This window comes from Pseudophryne corroboree, chromosome 3 (assembly GCF_028390025.1).
Source record: "Pseudophryne corroboree isolate aPseCor3 chromosome 3, aPseCor3.hap2, whole genome shotgun sequence".
Lineage (NCBI taxonomy): Eukaryota > Metazoa > Chordata > Amphibia > Anura > Myobatrachidae > Pseudophryne > Pseudophryne corroboree.
This window is the reverse complement of record NC_086446.1, coordinates 329,536,778-329,555,145: the sequence shown is the minus strand read 5'-3', so window position 1 is coordinate 329,555,145 and position 18,368 is coordinate 329,536,778. Positions and strand designations below refer to the sequence as shown.

The 18,368-nt window shown below is 32.7% G+C and overlaps 9 non-coding genes across 9 annotated transcripts; all 9 read right to left on the bottom strand.

The window, feature by feature from the left end:
* Nucleotides 1-1,417: 1,417 nt before the first annotated feature.
* On the bottom strand, nt 1,418-1,489 carry TRNAS-UGA (transfer RNA serine (anticodon UGA)). Its single transcript has one exon. It is a non-coding gene; the product is annotated as a tRNA-Ser (tRNA).
* Nucleotides 1,490-3,201: 1,712 nt separating this feature from the next.
* Nucleotides 3,202-3,273, bottom strand: TRNAP-UGG (transfer RNA proline (anticodon UGG)). Its single transcript has one exon. It is a non-coding gene; the product is annotated as a tRNA-Pro (tRNA).
* Nucleotides 3,274-4,983: 1,710 nt separating this feature from the next.
* On the bottom strand, nt 4,984-5,055 carry TRNAP-UGG (transfer RNA proline (anticodon UGG)). The gene has a single exon. It is a non-coding gene; the product is annotated as a tRNA-Pro (tRNA).
* A 1,711-nt stretch (nt 5,056-6,766) lies between these two features.
* Nucleotides 6,767-6,838, bottom strand: TRNAP-UGG (transfer RNA proline (anticodon UGG)). The gene has a single exon. It is a non-coding gene; the product is annotated as a tRNA-Pro (tRNA).
* A 3,495-nt stretch (nt 6,839-10,333) lies between these two features.
* On the bottom strand, nt 10,334-10,405 carry TRNAP-UGG (transfer RNA proline (anticodon UGG)). The gene has a single exon. It is a non-coding gene; the product is annotated as a tRNA-Pro (tRNA).
* Nucleotides 10,406-12,116: 1,711 nt separating this feature from the next.
* TRNAP-UGG (transfer RNA proline (anticodon UGG)) lies at nt 12,117-12,188 on the bottom strand. Its single transcript has one exon. It is a non-coding gene; the product is annotated as a tRNA-Pro (tRNA).
* A 1,710-nt stretch (nt 12,189-13,898) lies between these two features.
* TRNAP-UGG (transfer RNA proline (anticodon UGG)) lies at nt 13,899-13,970 on the bottom strand. The gene has a single exon. It is a non-coding gene; the product is annotated as a tRNA-Pro (tRNA).
* Nucleotides 13,971-15,679: 1,709 nt separating this feature from the next.
* On the bottom strand, nt 15,680-15,751 carry TRNAP-UGG (transfer RNA proline (anticodon UGG)). The gene has a single exon. It is a non-coding gene; the product is annotated as a tRNA-Pro (tRNA).
* Nucleotides 15,752-17,463: 1,712 nt separating this feature from the next.
* Nucleotides 17,464-17,535, bottom strand: TRNAP-UGG (transfer RNA proline (anticodon UGG)). The gene has a single exon. It is a non-coding gene; the product is annotated as a tRNA-Pro (tRNA).
* Nucleotides 17,536-18,368: the final 833 nt, after the last annotated feature.

The following is an 18,368-nucleotide window of genomic DNA, read 5'->3' as shown; positions in this document are numbered from 1 at the left end:
ACCAAGAAGAAAGAAAAAAACAAAAACCTGCAATTAATTGTTGACCTTTTTGTTTGTCAAAAAGAGACTATTCTTTTAAGCCACTCATTGTTTCTTAGAAAAAAGCATGGTAAGAGAAAAACCTGTAATTTCATTTTGACTGTTTTTTATTTGTCAAAATGAGACTTCTTTGCAGCCACTCAAAGTTACTTAGACAAAATGGAATCTACAGTTTACCCAATATACCACCAAATGGTTGACAGTTTACTAAATATGCATAAGTATATACTTTTTTTATGGATTGGCAAAAGAAAAATTCACTTGATGCTTTTGACTCAGGCAATTGACATCAATCAGATAATGGAACCATGGGATTTAAAAGAACCTGAGAAGATGGGCTCGTCTGCGATTTAATCCCAGGACCTCTCACACCCTAAGCGAGAATCATACCCCTATACCAACGAGCCTACTGTTCATGTATTTTCATGTATACTAATGAAATTGGAAGTGAAACTGTTGGAATACATTAGTATTTTAAAATACTATCAGATAATTGAACTAAGCACTTTTAAAGAACCTGAGAAAACAGGCTCATCCAGGATATGAACCTGGCACCTTTTGCACCCGAAGCAAGAATCATACACCCAGACCAACAAGCCACTAGCCAAATAATTTCTTATTCAGTTTTTACCATTTTTAAAGTAAAACTCAAATTATTTAAGAAAAAATGCAAATAGCTGGAGAAAACACAATTTCATTTAATGAAGATGAAACATTTTAAAAATAACATAACAACTTAAAACAAAAAATGTGTATGTAGCATTGCAAAAATAATAACTTAAGGTTACTTGTTATCCAAGTATGTATATTAGAAATGTGCAGTGCCAATATTTAGAGGTCCCAATAGAGTTTGGACTTTTTTTGATAGTTGGAACCTAAGACTTGTCACATACTGTGTGCAACTCAAGCATGCAGACCCAGAAGAAAGACAAAATAAACACCTGCAATTTATTGTTGATCTTTTTGTTAGTCATAATGAGACTATTCTTTTAAGCCACTCAAGGTTATTTAGAAAAAAGAAAGGTAAGAGAAAAACCTGTAATTTAATTTTGACAGTTTTTTGTTTGTCAAAATTAGACTTTTAAGCCACTCAAGGTTACTTAGACAAAATGGAATCTATAGTTTACCCAATATACCACCAAATGGTTGACATTTTACTAAGTATGCATAAGTATATACCTTTAAAAGATGGGCTCATCCAGGATTTGTACCGGGGATCTCTCGCACCCTAAGCAAGAATCAACGAGCTCACTGTGCATGTCTTTTTTATGTATATGAATGAAATTGTAAGTAAAACTGTTTGTATACATTAGTGAGTATTTTAAAATGCTATTAAATACTATCAGATATTAAGGACTTTAAAAGTACATGAAGAGATGGGCTCGTCCGGGATTTGAACCCGGGTCCTCTCGCACTCAAAGCGAGAATCATACCCCTAGACCAACGAGCCATCTGCCCAAGGTCTTCTCATTCAGATTTTACCATTTTTAAAGTAAAACTCAAATTATTTAATAAAAAAATGCAATAAGCTGGAAAAAAAGATGTTACATTTTAAAAAATACCATAACAATTTAAAAAAATTATTTGTAGCATAGCTAAAATGTTTCCTTAAGGTAAATTTTTGGTCCAAGTATGCATATTTGGAAATTTCAGTGCCAAGATTTATGGGTTCCTATAGAGTTTTAACTTTTCTGATAGCTGGAACCTAAGACTTGTCTCATACTGTGTGCAACTTAAGCATACAGACCAAGAAGAAAGAAAAAAACAAAAACCTGCAATTAATTGTTGACCTTTTTGTTTGTCAAAAAGAGACTATTCTTTTAAGCCACTCATTGTTTCTTAGAAAAAAGCATGGTAAGAGAAAAACCTGTAATTTCATTTTGACTGTTTTTTATTTGTCAAAATGAGACTTCTTTGCAGCCACTCAAAGTTACTTAGACAAAATGGAATCTACAGTTTACCCAATATACCACCAAATGGTTGACAGTTTACTAAATATGCATAAGTATATACTTTTTTTATGGATTGGCAAAAGAAAAATTCACTTGATGCTTTTGACTCAGGCAATTGACATCAATCAGATAATGGAACCATGGGATTTAAAAGAACCTGAGAAGATGGGCTCGTCTGCGATTTAATCCCAGGACCTCTCACACCCTAAGCGAGAATCATACCCCTATACCAACGAGCCTACTGTTCATGTATTTTCATGTATACTAATGAAATTGGAAGTGAAACTGTTGGAATACATTAGTATTTTAAAATACTATCAGATAATTGAACTAAGCACTTTTAAAGAACCTGAGAAAACAGGCTCATCCAGGATATGAACCTGGCACCTTTTGCACCCGAAGCAAGAATCATACACCCAGACCAACAAGCCACTAGCCAAATAATTTCTTATTCAGTTTTTACCATTTTTAAAGTAAAACTCAAATTATTTAAGAAAAAATGCAAATAGCTGGAGAAAACACAATTTCATTTAATGAAGATGAAACATTTTAAAAATAACATAACAACTTAAAACAAAAAATGTGTATGTAGCATTGCAAAAATAATAACTTAAGGTTACTTGTTATCCAAGTATGTATATTAGAAATGTGCAGTGCCAATATTTAGAGGTCCCAATAGAGTTTGGACTTTTTTTGATAGTTGGAACCTAAGACTTGTCACATACTGTGTGCAACTCAAGCATGCAGACCCAGAAGAAAGACAAAATAAACACCTGCAATTTATTGTTGATCTTTTTGTTAGTCAAAATGAGACTATTCTTTTAAGCCACTCAAGGTTATTTAGAAAAAAGAAAGGTAAGAGAAAAACCTGTAATTTAATTTTGACAGTTTTTTGTTTGTCAAAATTAGACTTTTAAGCCACTCAAGGTTACTTAGACAAAATGGAATCTATAGTTTACCCAATATACCACCAAATGGTTGACATTTTACTAAGTATGCATAAGTATATACCTTTAAAAGATGGGCTCATCCAGGATTTGTACCGGGGATCTCTCGCACCCTAAGCAAGAATCAACGAGCCCACTGTGCATGTCTTTTTTATGTATATTAATGAAATTGTAAGTAAAACTGTTTGTATACATTAGTGAGTATTTTAAAATGCTATTAAATACTATCAGATATTAAGGACTTTAAAAGTACATGAAGAGATGGGCTCGTCCGGGATTTGAACCCGGGACCTCTCGCACCCAAAGCGAGAATCATACCCCTAGACCAACGAGCCATCTGCCCAAGGTCTTCTCATTCAGATTTTACCATTTTTAAAGTAAAACTCAAATTATTTAATAAAAAAATGCAATAAGCTGGAAAAAAAGATGTTACATTTTAAAAATACCATAACAATTTAAAAAATTATTTGTAGCATAGCTAAAATGTTTCCTTAAGGTAAATTTTTGGTCCAAGTATGCATATTTGGAATTTTCAGTGCCAAGATTTATGGGTTCCTATAGAGTTTTAACTTTTCTGATAGCTGGAACCTAAGACTTGTCTCATACTGTGTGCAACTTAAGCATACAGACCAAGAAGAAAGAAAAAAACAAAAACCTGCAATTAATTGTTGACCTTTTTGTTTGTCAAAAAGAGACTATTCTTTTAAGCCACTCATTGTTTCTTAGAAAAAAGCATGGTAAGAGAAAAACCTGTAATTTCATTTTGACTGTTTTTTATTTGTCAAAATGAGACTTCTTTGCAGCCACTCAAAGTTACTTAGACAAAATGGAATCTACAGTTTACCCAATATACCACCAAATGGTTGACAGTTTACTAAATATGCATAAGTATATACTTTTTTTATGGATTTGCAAAAGAAAAATTCACTTGATGCTTTTGATTTAGGCAATTGACATCAATCAGATAATGGAACCATGGGATTTAAAAGAACCTGAGAAGATGGGCTCGTCTGCGATTTAATCCCAGGACCTCTCGCACCCTAAGCGAGAATCATACCCCTATACCAACGAGCCTACTTTTCATGTATTTTCATGTATACTAATGAAATTGGAAGTGAAACTGTTGGAATACATTAGTATTTTAAAATACTATCAGATAATTGAACTAAGCACTTTTAAAGAACCTGAGAAAACAGGCTCATCCAGGATATGAACCTGGCACCTTTTGCACCCGAAGCAAGAATCATACACCCAGACCAACAAGCCACTAGCCAAATAATTTCTTATTCAGTTTTTACCATTTTTAAAGTAAAACTCAAATTATTTAAGAAAAAATGCAAATAGCTGGAGAAAACACAATTTCATTTAATGAAGATAAAACATTTTAAAAATAACATAACAACTTAAAACAAAAAATGTGTATGTAGCATTGCAAACATAATAACTTAAGGTTACTTGTTATCCAAGTATGTATATTAGAAATGTGCAGTGCCAATATTTAGAGATCCCAATAGAGTTTGGACTTTTTTTGATAGTTGGAACCTAAGACTTGTCACATACTGTGTGCAACTCAAGCATGCAGACCCAGAAGAAAGACAAAATAAACACCTGCAATTTATTGTTGATCTTTTTGTTAGTCATAATGAGACTATTCTTTTAAGCCACTCAGGGTTATTTAGAAAAAAGGAAGGTAAGAGAAAAACCTGTAATTTAATTTTGACAGTTTTTTGTTTGTCAAAATTAGACTTTTAAGCCACTCAAGGTTACTTAGACAAAATTGAATCTATAGTTTACCCAATATACCACCAAATGGTTGACATTTTACTAAGTATGCATAAGTATATACCTTTAAAAGATGGGCTCATCCGGGATTTGTACCGGGGATCTCTCGCACCCTAAGCAAGAATGAACGAGCCCACTGTGCATGTCTTTTTTATGTATATTAATGAAATTGTAAGTAAAACTGTTTGTATACATTAGTGAGTATTTTAAAATACTATTAAATACTATCAGATATTAAGGACTTTAAAAGTACATGAAGAGATGGGCTCGTCCGGGATTTGAACCCGGGACCTCTCGCACCCAAAGCGAGAATTATACCCCTAGACCAACGAGCCATCTGCCCAAGGTCTTCTCATTCAGATTTTACCATTTTTAAAGTAAAACTCAAATTATTTAATAAAAAAATGCAATAAGCTGGAAAAAAAGATGTTACATTTTAAAAATACCATAACAATTTAAAAAAATTATTTGTAGCATAGCTAAAATGTTTCCTTAAGGTAAATTTTTGGTCCAAGTATGCATATTTGGAATTTTCAGTGCCAAGATTTATGGGTTCCTATAGAGTTTTACCTTTTCTGATAGCTGGAACCTAAGACTTGTCTCATACTGTGTGCAACTTAAGCATACAGACCAAGAAGAAAGAAAAAAACAAAAACCTGCAATTAATTGTTGACCTTTTTGTTTGTCAAAAAGAGACTATTCTTTTAAGCCACTCATTGTTTCTTAGAAAAAAGCATGGTAAGAGAAAAACCTGTAATTTCATTTTGACTGTTTTTTATTTGTCAAAATGAGACTTCTTTGCAGCCACTCAAAGTTACTTAGACAAAATGGAATCTACAGTTTACCCAATATACCACCAAATGGTTGACAGTTTACTAAATATGCATAAGTATATACTTTTTTTATGGATTGGCAAAAGAAAAATTCACTTGATGCTTTTGATGTAGGCAATTGACATCAATCAGATAATGGAACCATGGGATTTAAAAGAACCTGAGAAGATGGGCTCGTCTGCGATTTAATCCCAGGACCTCTCGCACCCTAAGCGAGAATCATACCCCTATACCAACGAGCCTACTTTTCATGTATTTTCATGTATACTAATGAAATTGGAAGTGAAACTGTTGGAATACATTAGTATTTTAAAATACTATCAGATAATTGAACTAAGCACTTTTAAAGAACCTGAGAAAACAGGCTCATCCAGGATATGAACCTGGCACCTTTTGCACCCGAAGCAAGAATCATACACCCAGACCAACAAGCCACTAGCCAAATAATTTCTTATTCAGTTTTTACCATTTTTAAAGTAAAACTCAAATTATTTAAGAAAAAATGCAAATAGCTGGAGAAAACACAATTTCATTTAATGAAGATAAAACATTTTAAAAATAACATAACAACTTAAAACAAAAAATGAGTATGTAGCATTGCAAACATAATAACTTAAGGTTACTTGTTATCCAAGTATGTATATTAGAAATGTGCAGTGCCAATATTTAGAGGTCCCAATAGAGTTTGGACTTTTTTTGATAGTTGGAACCTAAGACTTGTCACATACTGTGTGCAACTCAAGCATGCAGACCCAGAAGAAAGACAAAATAAACACCTGCAATTTATTGTTGATCTTTGTGTTAGTCATAATGAGACTATTCTTTTAAGCCACTCAGGGTTATTTAGAAAAAAGAAAGGTAAGAGAAAAACCTGTAATTTAATTTTGACAGTTTTTTGTTTGTCAAAATTAGACTTTTAAGCCACTCAAGGTTACTTAGACAAAATGGAATCTATAGTTTACCCAATATACCACCAAATGGTTGACATTTTACTAAGTATGCATAAGTATATACCTTTAAAAGATGGGCTCATCCGGGATTTGTACCGGGGATCTCTCGCACCCTAAGCAAGAATCAACGAGCCCACTGTGCATGTCTTTTTTATGTATATTAATGAAATTGTAAGTAAAACTGTTTGTATACATTAGTGAGTATTTTAAATTACTATTAAATACTATCAGATATTAAGGACTTTAAAAGTACATGAAGAGATGGGCTCGTCCTGGATTTGAACCCGGGACCTCTCGCACCCAAAGCGAGAATCATACCCCTAGACCAACGAGCCATCTGCCCAAGGTCTTCTCATTCAGATTTTACCATTTTTTAAGTAAAACTCAAATTATTTAATAAAAAAATGCAATAAGCTGGAAAAAAGATGTTACATTTTAAAAATACCATAACAATTTAAAAAAATTATTTGTAGCATAGCTAAAATGTTTCCTTAAGGTAAATTTTTGGTCCAAGTATGCATATTTGGAATTTTCAGTGCCAATATTTATGGGTTCCTATAGAGTTTTAACTTTTCTGATAGCTGGAACCTTAGACTTGTCTCATACTGTGTGCAACTTAAGCATACAGACCAAGAAGAAAGAAAAAAACAAAAACCTGCAATTAATTGTTGACCTTTTTGTTTGTCAAAAAGAGACTATTCTTTTAAGCCACTCATTGTTTCTTAGAAAAAAGCATGGTAAGAGAAAAACCTGTAATTTCATTTTGACTGTTTTTTATTTGTCAAAATGAGACTTCTTTGCAGCCACTCAAAGTTACTTAGACAAAATGGAATCTACAGTTTACCCAATATACCACCAAATGGTTGACAGTTTACTAAATATGCATAAGTATATACTTTTTTTTATGGATTGGCAAAAGAAAAATTCACTTGATGCTTTTGACTCAGGCAATTGACATCAATCAGATAATGGAACCATGGGATTTAAAAGAACCTGAGAAGATGGGCTCATCTGCGATTTAATCCCAGGACCTCTCACACCCTAAGCGAGAATCATACCCCTATACCAACGAGCCTACTGTTCATGTATTTTCATGTATACTAATGAAATTGGAAGTGAAACTGTTGGAATACATTAGTATTTTAAAATACTATCAGATAATTGAACTAAGCACTTTTAAAGAACCTGAGAAAACAGGCTCATCCAGGATATGAACCTGGCACCTTTTGCACCCGAAGCAAGAATCATACACCCAGACCAACAAGCCACTAGCCAAATAATTTCTTATTCAGTTTTTACCATTTTTAAAGTAAAACTCAAATTATTTAAGAAAAAATGCAAATAGCTGGAGAAAACACAATTTCATTTAATGAAGATAAAACATTTTAAAAATAACATAACAACTTAAAACAAAAAATGTGTATGTAGCATTGCAAAAATAATAACTTAAGGTTACTTGTTATCCAAGTATGTATATTAGAAATGTGCAGTGCCAATATTTAGAGGTCCCAATAGAGTTTGGACTTTTTTTGATAGTTGGAACCTAAGACTTGTCACATACTGTGTGCAACTCAAGCATGCAGACCCAGAAGAAAGACAAAATAAACACCAGCAATTTATTGTTGATCTTTTTGTTAGTCATAATGAGACTATTCTTTTAAGCCACTCAGGGTTATTTAGAAAAAAGAAAGGTAAGAGAAAAACCTGTAATTTAATTTTGACAGTTTTTTGTTTGTCAAAATTAGACTTTTAAGCCACTCAAGGTTACTTAGACAAAATGGAATCTATAGTTTACCCAATATACCACCAAATGGTTGACATTTTACTAAGTATGCATAAGTATATACCTTTAAAAGATGGGCTCATCCAGGATTTGTACCGGGGATCTCTCGCACCCTAAGCAAGAATCAACGAGCCCACTGTGCATGTCTTTTTTATGTATATTAATGAAATTGTAAGTAAAACTGTTTGTATACATTAGTGAGTATTTTAAAATACTATTAAATACTATCAGATATTAAGGACTTTAAAAGTACATGAAGAGATGGGTTCGTCTGGGATTTGAACCCGGGACCTCTCGCACCCAAAGCGAGAATCTTACCCCTAGACCAACGAGCCATCTGCCCAAGGTCTTCTCATTCAGATTTTACCATTTTTAAAGTAAAACTCAAATTATTTAATTAAAAAATGCAATAAGCTGGAAAAAAAGATGTTACATTTTAAAAATACCATAACAATTTAAAAAAATTATTTGTAGCATAGCTAAAATGTTTCCTTAAGGTAAATTTTTGGTCCAAGTATGCATATTTGGAATTTTCAGTGCCAATATTTATGGGTTCCTATAGAGTTTTAACTTTTCTGATAGCTGGAACCTTAGACTTGTCTCATACTGTGAGCAACTTAAGCATACAGACCAAGAAGAAAGAAAAAAACAAAAACCTGCAATTAATTGTTGACCTTTTTGTTTGTCAAAAAGAGACTATTCTTTTAAGCCACTCATTGTTTCTTAGAAAAAAGCATGGTAAGAGAAAAACCTGTAATTTCATTTTGACTGTTTTTTATTTGTCAAAATGAGACTTCTTTGCAGCCACTCAAAGTTACTTAGACAAAATGGAATCTACAGTTTACCCAATATACCACCAAATGGTTGACAGTTTACTAAATATGCATAAGTATATACTTTTTTTTATGGATTGGCAAAAGAAAAATTCACTTGATGCTTTTGACTCAGGCAATTGACATCAATCAGATAATGGAACCATGGGATTTAAAAGAACCTGAGAAGATGGGCTCGTCTGCGATTTAATCCCAGGACCTCTCACACCCTAAGCGAGAATCATACCCCTATACCAACGAGCCTACTGTTCATGTATTTTCATGTATACTAATGAAATTGGAAGTGAAACTGTTGGAATACATTAGTATTTTAAAATACTATCAGATAATTGAACTAAGCACTTTTAAAGAACCTGAGAAAACAGGCTCATCCAGGATATGAACCTGGCACCTTTTGCACCCGAAGCAAGAATCATACACCCAGACCAACAAGCCACTAGCCAAATAATTTCTTATTCAGTTTTTACCATTTTTAAAGTAAAACTCAAATTATTTAAGAAAAAATGCAAATAGCTGGAGAAAACACAATTTCATTTAATGAAGATAAAACATTTTAAAAATAACATAACAACTTAAAACAAAAAATGTGTATGTAGCATTGCAAACATAATAACTTAAGGTTACTTGTTATCCAAGTATGTATATTAGAAATGTGCAGTGCCAATATTTAGAGGTCCCAATAGAGTTTGGACTTTTTTTGATAGTTGGAACCTAAGACTTGTCACATACTGTGTGCAACTCAAGCATGCAGACCCAGAAGAAAGACAAAATAAACACCTGCAATTTATTGTTGATCTTTTTGTTAGTCATAATGAGACTATTCTTTTAAGCCACTCAGGGTTATTTAGAAAAAAGAAAGGTAAGAGAAAAACCTGTAATTTAATTTTGACAGTTTTTTGTTTGTCAAAATTAGACTTTTAAGCCACTCAAGGTTACTTAGACAAAATGGAATCTATAGTTTACCCAATATACCACCAAATGGTTGACATTTTACTAAGTATGCATAAGTATATACCTTTAAAAGATGGGCTCATCCGGGATTTGTACCGGGGATCTCTCGCACCCTAAGCAAGAATCAACGAGCCCACTGTGCATGTCTTTTTTATGTATATTAATGAAATTGTAAGTAAAACTGTTTGTATACATTAGTGAGTATTTTAAAATACTATTAAATACTATCAGATATTAAGGACTTTAAAAGTACATGAAGAGATGGGCTCGTCCTGGATTTGAACCCGGGACCTCTCGCACCCAAAGCGAGAATCATACCCCTAGACCAACGAGCCATCTGCCCAAGGTCTTCTCATTCAGATTTTACCATTTTTAAAGTAAAACTCAAATTATTTAATAAAAAAATGCAATAAGCTGGAAAAAAAGATGTTACATTTTAAAAATATCATAACAATTTAAAAAAAATATTTGTAGCATAGCTAAAATGTTTCCTTAAGGTACATTTTTGGTCCAAGTATGCATATTTGGAAATTTCAGTGCCAAGATTTATGGGTTCCTATAGAGTTTTAACTTTTCTGATAGCTGGAACCTAAGACTTGTCTCATACTGTGTGCAACTTAAGCATACAGACCAAGAAGAAAGAAAAAAAACAAAAACCTGCAATTAATTGTTGTCCTTTTTGTTTGTCAAAAAGAGACTATTCTTTTAAGCCACTCATTGTTTCTTAGAAAAAAGCATGGTAAGAGAAAAACCTGTAATTTCATTTTGACTTTTTTATTTGTCAAAATGAGACTTCTTTGCAGCCACTCAAAGTTACTTAGACAAAATGGAATCTACAGTTTACCCAATATACCACCAAATGGTTGACAGTTTACTAAATATGCATAAGTATATACTTTTTTTTATGGATTGGCAAAAGAAAAATTCACTTGATGCTTTTGACTCAGGCAATTGACATCAATCAGATAATGGAACCATGGGATTTAAAAGAACCTGAGAAGATGGGCTCGTCTGCGATTTAATCCCAGGACCTCTCGCACCCTAAGCGAGAATCATACCCCTATACCAACGAGCCTACTGTTCATGTATTTTCATGTATACTAATGAAATTGGAAGTGAAACTGTTGGAATACATTAGTATTTTAAAATACTATCAGATAATTGAACTAAGCACTTTTAAAGAACTTGAGAAAACAGGCTCATCCAGGATATGAACCTGGCACCTTTTGCACCCGAAGCAAGAATCATACACCCAGACCAACAAGCCACTAGCCAAATAATTTCTTATTCAGTTTTTACCATTTTTAAAGTAAAACTCAAATTATTTAAGAAAAAATGCAAATAGCTGGAGAAAACACAATTTCATTTAATGAAGATAAAACATTTTAAAAATAACATAACAACTTAAAACAAAAAATGTGTATGTAGCATTGCAAAAATAATAACTTAAGGTTACTTGTTATCCAAGTATGTATATTAGAAATGTGCAGTGCCAATATTTAGAGGTCCCAATAGAGTTTGGACTTTTTTTGATAGTTGGAACCTAAGACTTGTCACATACTGTGTGCAACTCAAGCATGCAGACCCAGAAGAAAGACAAAATAAACACCTGCAATTTATTGTTGATCTTTTTGTTAGTCATAATGAGACTATTCTTTTAAGCTACTCAGGGTTATTTAGAAAAAAGAAAGGTAAGAGAAAAACCTGTAATTTAATTTTGACAGTTTTTTGTTTGTCAAAATTAGACTTTTAAGCCACTCAAGGTTACTTAGACAAAATGGAATCTATAGTTTACCCAATATACCACCAAATGGTTGACATTTTACTAAGTATGCATAAGTATATACCTTTAAAAGATGGGCTCATCCGGGATTTGTACCGGGGATCTCTCGCACCCTAAGCAAGAATCAACGAGCCCACTGTGCATGTCTTTTTTATGTATATTAATGAAATTGTAAGTAAAACTGTTTGTATACATTAGTGAGTATTTTAAAATACTATTAAATACTATCAGATATTAAGGACTTTAAAAGTACATGAAGAGATGGGCTCGTCCGGGATTTGAACCCGGGACCTCTCGCACCCAAAGCGAGAATCATACCCCTAGACCAACGAGCCATCTGCCCAAGGTCTTCTCATTCAGATTTTACCATTTTTAAAGTAAAACTCAAATTATTTAATAAAAAAATGCAATAAGCTGGAAAAAAAGATGTTACATTTTAAAAATACCATAACAATTTAAAAAAATTATTTGTAGCATAGCTAAAATGTTTCCTTAAGGTAAATTTTTGGTCCAAGTATGCATATTTGGAATTTTCAGTGCCAAGATTTATGGGTTTCTATAGAGTTTTACCTTTTCTGATAGCTGGAACCTAAGACTTGTCTCATACTGTGTGCAACTTAAGCATACAGACCAAGAAGAAAGAAAAAAACAAAAACCTGCAATTAATTGTTGACCTTTTTGTTTGTCAAAAAGAGACTATTCTTTTAAGCCACTCATTGTTTCTTAGAAAAAAGCATGGTAAGAGAAAAACCTGTAATTTCATTTTGACTGTTTTTTATTTGTCAAAATGAGACTTCTTTGCAGCCACTCAAAGTTACTTAGACAAAATGGAATCTACAGTTTACCCAATATACCACCAAATGGTTGACAGTTTACTAAATATGCATAAGTATATACTTTTTTTATGGATTGGCAAAAGAAAAATTCACTTGATGCTTTTGATTTAGGCAATTGACATCAATCAGATAATGGAACCATGGGATTTAAAAGAACCTGAGAAGATGGGCTCGTCTGCGATTTAATCCCAGGACCTCTCGCACCCTAAGCGAGAATCATACCCCTATACCAACGAGCCTACTTTTCATGTATTTTCATGTATACTAATGAAATTGGAAGTGAAACTGTTGGAATACATTAGTATTTTAAAATACTATCAGATAATTGAACTAAGCACTTTTAAAGAACCTGAGAAAACAGGCTCATCCAGGATATGAACCTGGCACCTTTTGCACCCGAAGCAAGAATCATACACCCAGACCAACAAGCCACTAGCCAAATAATTTCTTATTCAGTTTTTACCATTTTTAAAGTAAAACTCAAATTATTTAAGAAAAAATGCAAATAGCTGGAGAAAACACAATTTCATTTAATGAAGATAAAACATTTTAAAAATAACATAACAACTTAAAACAAAAAATGTGTATGTAGCATTGCAAACATAATAACTTAAGGTTACTTGTTATCCAAGTATGTATATTAGAAATGTGCAGTGCCAATATTTAGAGGTCCCAATAGAGTTTGGACTTTTTTTGATAGTTGGAACCTAAGACTTGTCACATACTGTGTGCAACTCAAGCATGCAGACCCAGAAGAAAGACAAAATAAACACCTGCAATTTATTGTTGATCTTTGTGTTAGTCATAATGAGACTATTCTTTTAAGCCACTCAGGGTTATTTAGAAAAAAGAAAGGTAAGAGAAAAACCTGTAATTTAATTTTGACAGTTTTTTGTTTGTCAAAATTAGACTTTTAAGCCACTCAAGGTTACTTAGACAAAATGGAATCTATAGTTTACCCAATATACCACCAAATGGTTGACATTTTACTAAGTATGCATAAGTATATACCTTTAAAAGATGGGCTCATCCGGGATTTGTACCGGGGATCTCTCGCACCCTAAGCAAGAATCAACGAGCCCACTGTGCATGTCTTTTTTATGTATATTAATGAAATTGTAAGTAAAACTGTTTGTATACATTAGTGAGTATTTTAAAATACTATTAAATACTATCAGATATTAAGGACTTTAAAAGTACATGAGAGATGGGCTCATCCTGGATTTGAACCCGGGACCTCTCGCACCCAAAGCGAGAATCATACCCCTAGACCAACGAGCCATCTGCCCAAGGTCTTCTCATTCAGATTTTACCATTTTTAAAGTAAAACTCAAATTATTTAATAAAAAAATGCAATAAGCTGGAAAAAAGATGTTACATTTTAAAAATACCATAACAATTTAAAAAAATTATTTGTAGCATAGCTAAAATGTTTCCTTAAGGTACATTTTTGGTCCAAGTATGCATATTTGGAAATTTCAGTGCCAAGATTTATGGGTTCCTATAGAGTTTTAACTTTTCTGATAGCTGGAACCTAAGACTTGTCTCATACTGTGTGCAACTTAAGCATACAGACCAAGAAGAAAGAAAAAAACAAAAACCTGCAATTAATTGTTGTCCTTTTTGTTTGTCAAAAAGAGACTATTCTTTTAAGCCACTCATTGTTTCTTAGAAAAAAGCATGGTAGGAGAAAAACCTGTAATTTCATTTTGACTTTTTTATTTGTCAAAATGAGACTTCTTTGCAGCCACTCAAAGTTACTTAGACAAAATGGAATCTACAGTTTACCCAATATACCACCAAATGGTTGACAGTTTACTAAATATGCATAAGTATATACTTTTGTTTATGGATTGGCAAAAGAAAAATTCACTTGATGCTTTTGACTCAGGCAATTGACATCAATCAGATAATGGAACCATGGGATTTAAAAGAACCTGAGAAGATGGGCTCATCTGCAATTTAATCCCAGGACCTCTCACACCCTAAGCGAGAATCATACCCCTATACCAACGAGCCTACTGTTCATGTATTTTCATGTATACTAATGAAATTGGAAGTGAAACTGTTGGAATACATTAGTATTTTAAAATACTATCAGATAATTGAACTAAGCACTTTTAAAGAACCTGAGAAAACAGGCTCATCCAGGATATGAACCTGGCACCTTTTGCACCCGAAGCAAGAATCATACACCCAGACCAACAAGCCACTAGCCAAATAATTTCTTATTCAGTTTTTACCATTTTTAAAGTAAAACTCAAATTATTTAAGAAAAAATCCAAATAGCTGGAGAAAACACAATTTCATTTAATGAAGATAAAACATTTTAAAAATAACATAACAACTTAAAACAAAAAATGTGTATGTAGCATTGCAAAAATAATAACTTAAGGTTACTTGTTATCCAAGTATGTATATTAGAAATGTGCAGTGCCAATGTTTAGAGGTCCCAATAGAGTTTGGACTTTTTTTGATAGTTGGAACCTAAGACTTGTCACATACTGTGTGCAACTCAAGCATGCAGACCCAGAAGAAAGACAAAATAAACACCTGCAATTTATTGTTGATATTTTTGTTAGTCATAATGAGACTATTCTTTTAAGCCACTCAGGGTTATTTAGAAAAAAGAAAGGTAAGAGAAAAACCTGTAATTTAATTTTGACAGTTTTTTGTTTGTCAAAATTAGACTTTTAAGCCACTCAAGGTTACTTAGACAAAATGGAATCTATAGTTTACCCAATATACCACCAAATGGTTGACATTTTACTAAGTATGCATAAGTATATACCTTTAAAAGATGGGCTCATCCAGGATTTGTACCGGGGATCTCTCGCACCCTAAGCAAGAATCAACGAGCCCACTGTGCATGTCTTTTTTATGTATATTAATGAAATTGTAAGTAAAACTGTTTGTATACATTAGTGAGTATTTTAAAATACTATTAAATACTATCAGATATTAAGGACTTTAAAAGTACATGAAGAGATGGGCTCGTCTGGGATTTGAACCCGGGACCTCTCGCACCCAAAGCGAGAACCATACCCCTAGACCAACGAGCCATCTGCCCAAGGTCTTCTCATTCAGATTTTACCATTTTTAAAGTAAAACTCAAATTATTTAATTAAAAAATGCAATAAGCTGGAAAAAAAGATGTTACATTTTAAAAATACCATAACAATTTAAAAAAATTATTTGTAGCATAGCTAAAATGTTTCCTTAAGGTAAATTTTTGGTCCAAGTATGCATATTTGGAATTTTCAGTGCCAATATTTATGGGTTCCTATAGAGTTTTAACTTTTCTGATAGCTGGAACCTTAGACTTGTCTCATACTGTGTGCAACTTAAGCATACAGACCAAGAAGAAAGAAAAAAACAAAAACCTGCAATTAATTGTTGACCTTTTTGTTTGTCAAAAAGAGACTATTCTTTTAAGCCACTCATTGTTTCTTAGAAAAAAGCATGGTAAGAGAAAAACCTGTAATTTCATTTTGACTGTTTTTTATTTGTCAAAATGAGACTTCTTTGCAGCCACTCAAAGTTACTTAGACAAAATGGAATCTACAGTTTACCCAATATACCACCAAATGGTTGACAGTTTACTAAATATGCATAAGTATATACTTTTTTTTATGGATTGGCAAAAGAAAAATTCACTTGATGCTTTTGACTCAGGCAATTGACATCAATCAGATAATGGAACCATGGGATTTAAAAGAACCTGAGAAGATGGGCTCGTCTGCGATTTAATCCCAGGACCTCTCACACCCTAAGCGAGAATCATACCCCTATACCAACGAGCCTACTGTTCATGTATTTTCATGTATACTAATGAAATTGGAAGTGAAACTGTTGGAATACATTAGTATTTTAAAATACTATCAGATAATTGAACTAAGCACTTTTAAAGAACCTGAGAAAACAGGCTCATCCAGGATATGAACCTGGCACCTTTTGCACCCGAAGCAAGAATCATACACTCAGACCAACAAGCCACTAGCCAAATAATTTCTTATTCAGTTTTTACCATTTTTAAAGTAAAACTCAAATTATTTAAGAAAAAATGCAAATAGCTGGAGAAAACACAATTTCATTTAATGAAGATAAAACATTTTAAAAATAACATAACAACTTAAAACAAAAAATGTGTATGTAGCATTGCAAAAATAATAACTTAAGGTTACTTGTTATCCAAGTATGTATATTAGAAATGTGCAGTGCCAATATTTAGAGGTCCCAATAGAGTTTGGACTTTTTTTGATAGTTGGAACCTAAGACTTGTCACATACTGTGTGCAACTCAAGCATGCAGACCCAGAAGAAAGACAAAATAAACACCTGCAATTTATTGTTGATCTTTTTGTTAGTCATAATGAGACTATTCTTTTAAGCCACTCAGGGTTATTTAGAAAAAAGAAAGGTAAGAGAAAAACCTGTAATTTAATTTTGACAGTTTTTTGTTTGTCAAAATTAGACTTTTAAGCCACTCAAGGTTACTTAGACAAAATGGAATCTATAGTTTACCCAATATACCACCAAATGGTTGACATTTTACTAAGTATGCATAAGTATATACCTTTAAAAGATGGGCTCATCCAGGATTTGTACCGGGGATCTCTCGCACCCTAAGCAAGAATCAACGAGCCCACTGTGCATGTCTTTTTTATGTATATTAATGAAATTGTAAGTAAAACTGTTTGTATACATTAGTGAGTATTTTAAAATACTATTAAATACTATCAGATATTAAGGACTTTAAAAGTACATGAAGAGATGGGCTCGTCTGGGATTTGAACCCGGGACCTCTCGCACCCAAAGCGAGAATCATACCCCTAGACCAACGAGCCATCTGCCCAAGGTCTTCTCATTCAGATTTTACCATTTTTAAAGTAAAACTCAAATTATTTAATTAAAAAATGCAATAAGCTGGAAAAAAAGATGTTACATTTTAAAAATACCATAACAATTTAAAAAAATTATTTGTAGCATAGCTAAAATGTTTACTTAAGGTAAATTTTTGGTCCAAGTATGCATATTTGGAATTTTCAGTGCCAATATTTATGGGTTCCTATAGAGTTTTAACTTTTCTGATAGCTGGAACCTTAGACTTGTCTCATACTGTGTGCAACTTAAGCATACAGACCAAGAAGAAAGAAAAAAAACAAAAACCTGCAATTAATTGTTGACCTTTTTGTTTGTCAAAAAGAGACTATTCTTTTAAGCCACTCATTGTTTCTTAGAAAAAAGCATGGTAAGAGAAAAACCTGTAATTTCATTTTGACTGTTTTTTATTTGTCAAAATGAGACTTCTTTGCAGCCACTCAAAGTTACTTAGACAAAATGGAATCTACAGTTTACCCAATATACCACCAAATGGTTGACAGTTTACTAAATATGCATAAGTATATACTTTTTTTTATGGATTGGCAAAAGAAAAATTCACTTGATGCTTTTGACTCAGGCAATTGACATCAATCAGATAATGGAACCATGGGATTTAAAAGAACCTGAGAAGATGGGCTCGTCTGCGATTTAATCCCAGGACCTCTCACACCCTAAGCGAGAATCATACCCCTATACCAACGAGCCTACTGTTCATGTATTTTCATGTATACTAATGAAATTGGAAGTGAAACTGTTGGAATACATTAGTATTTTAAAATACTATCAGATAATTGAA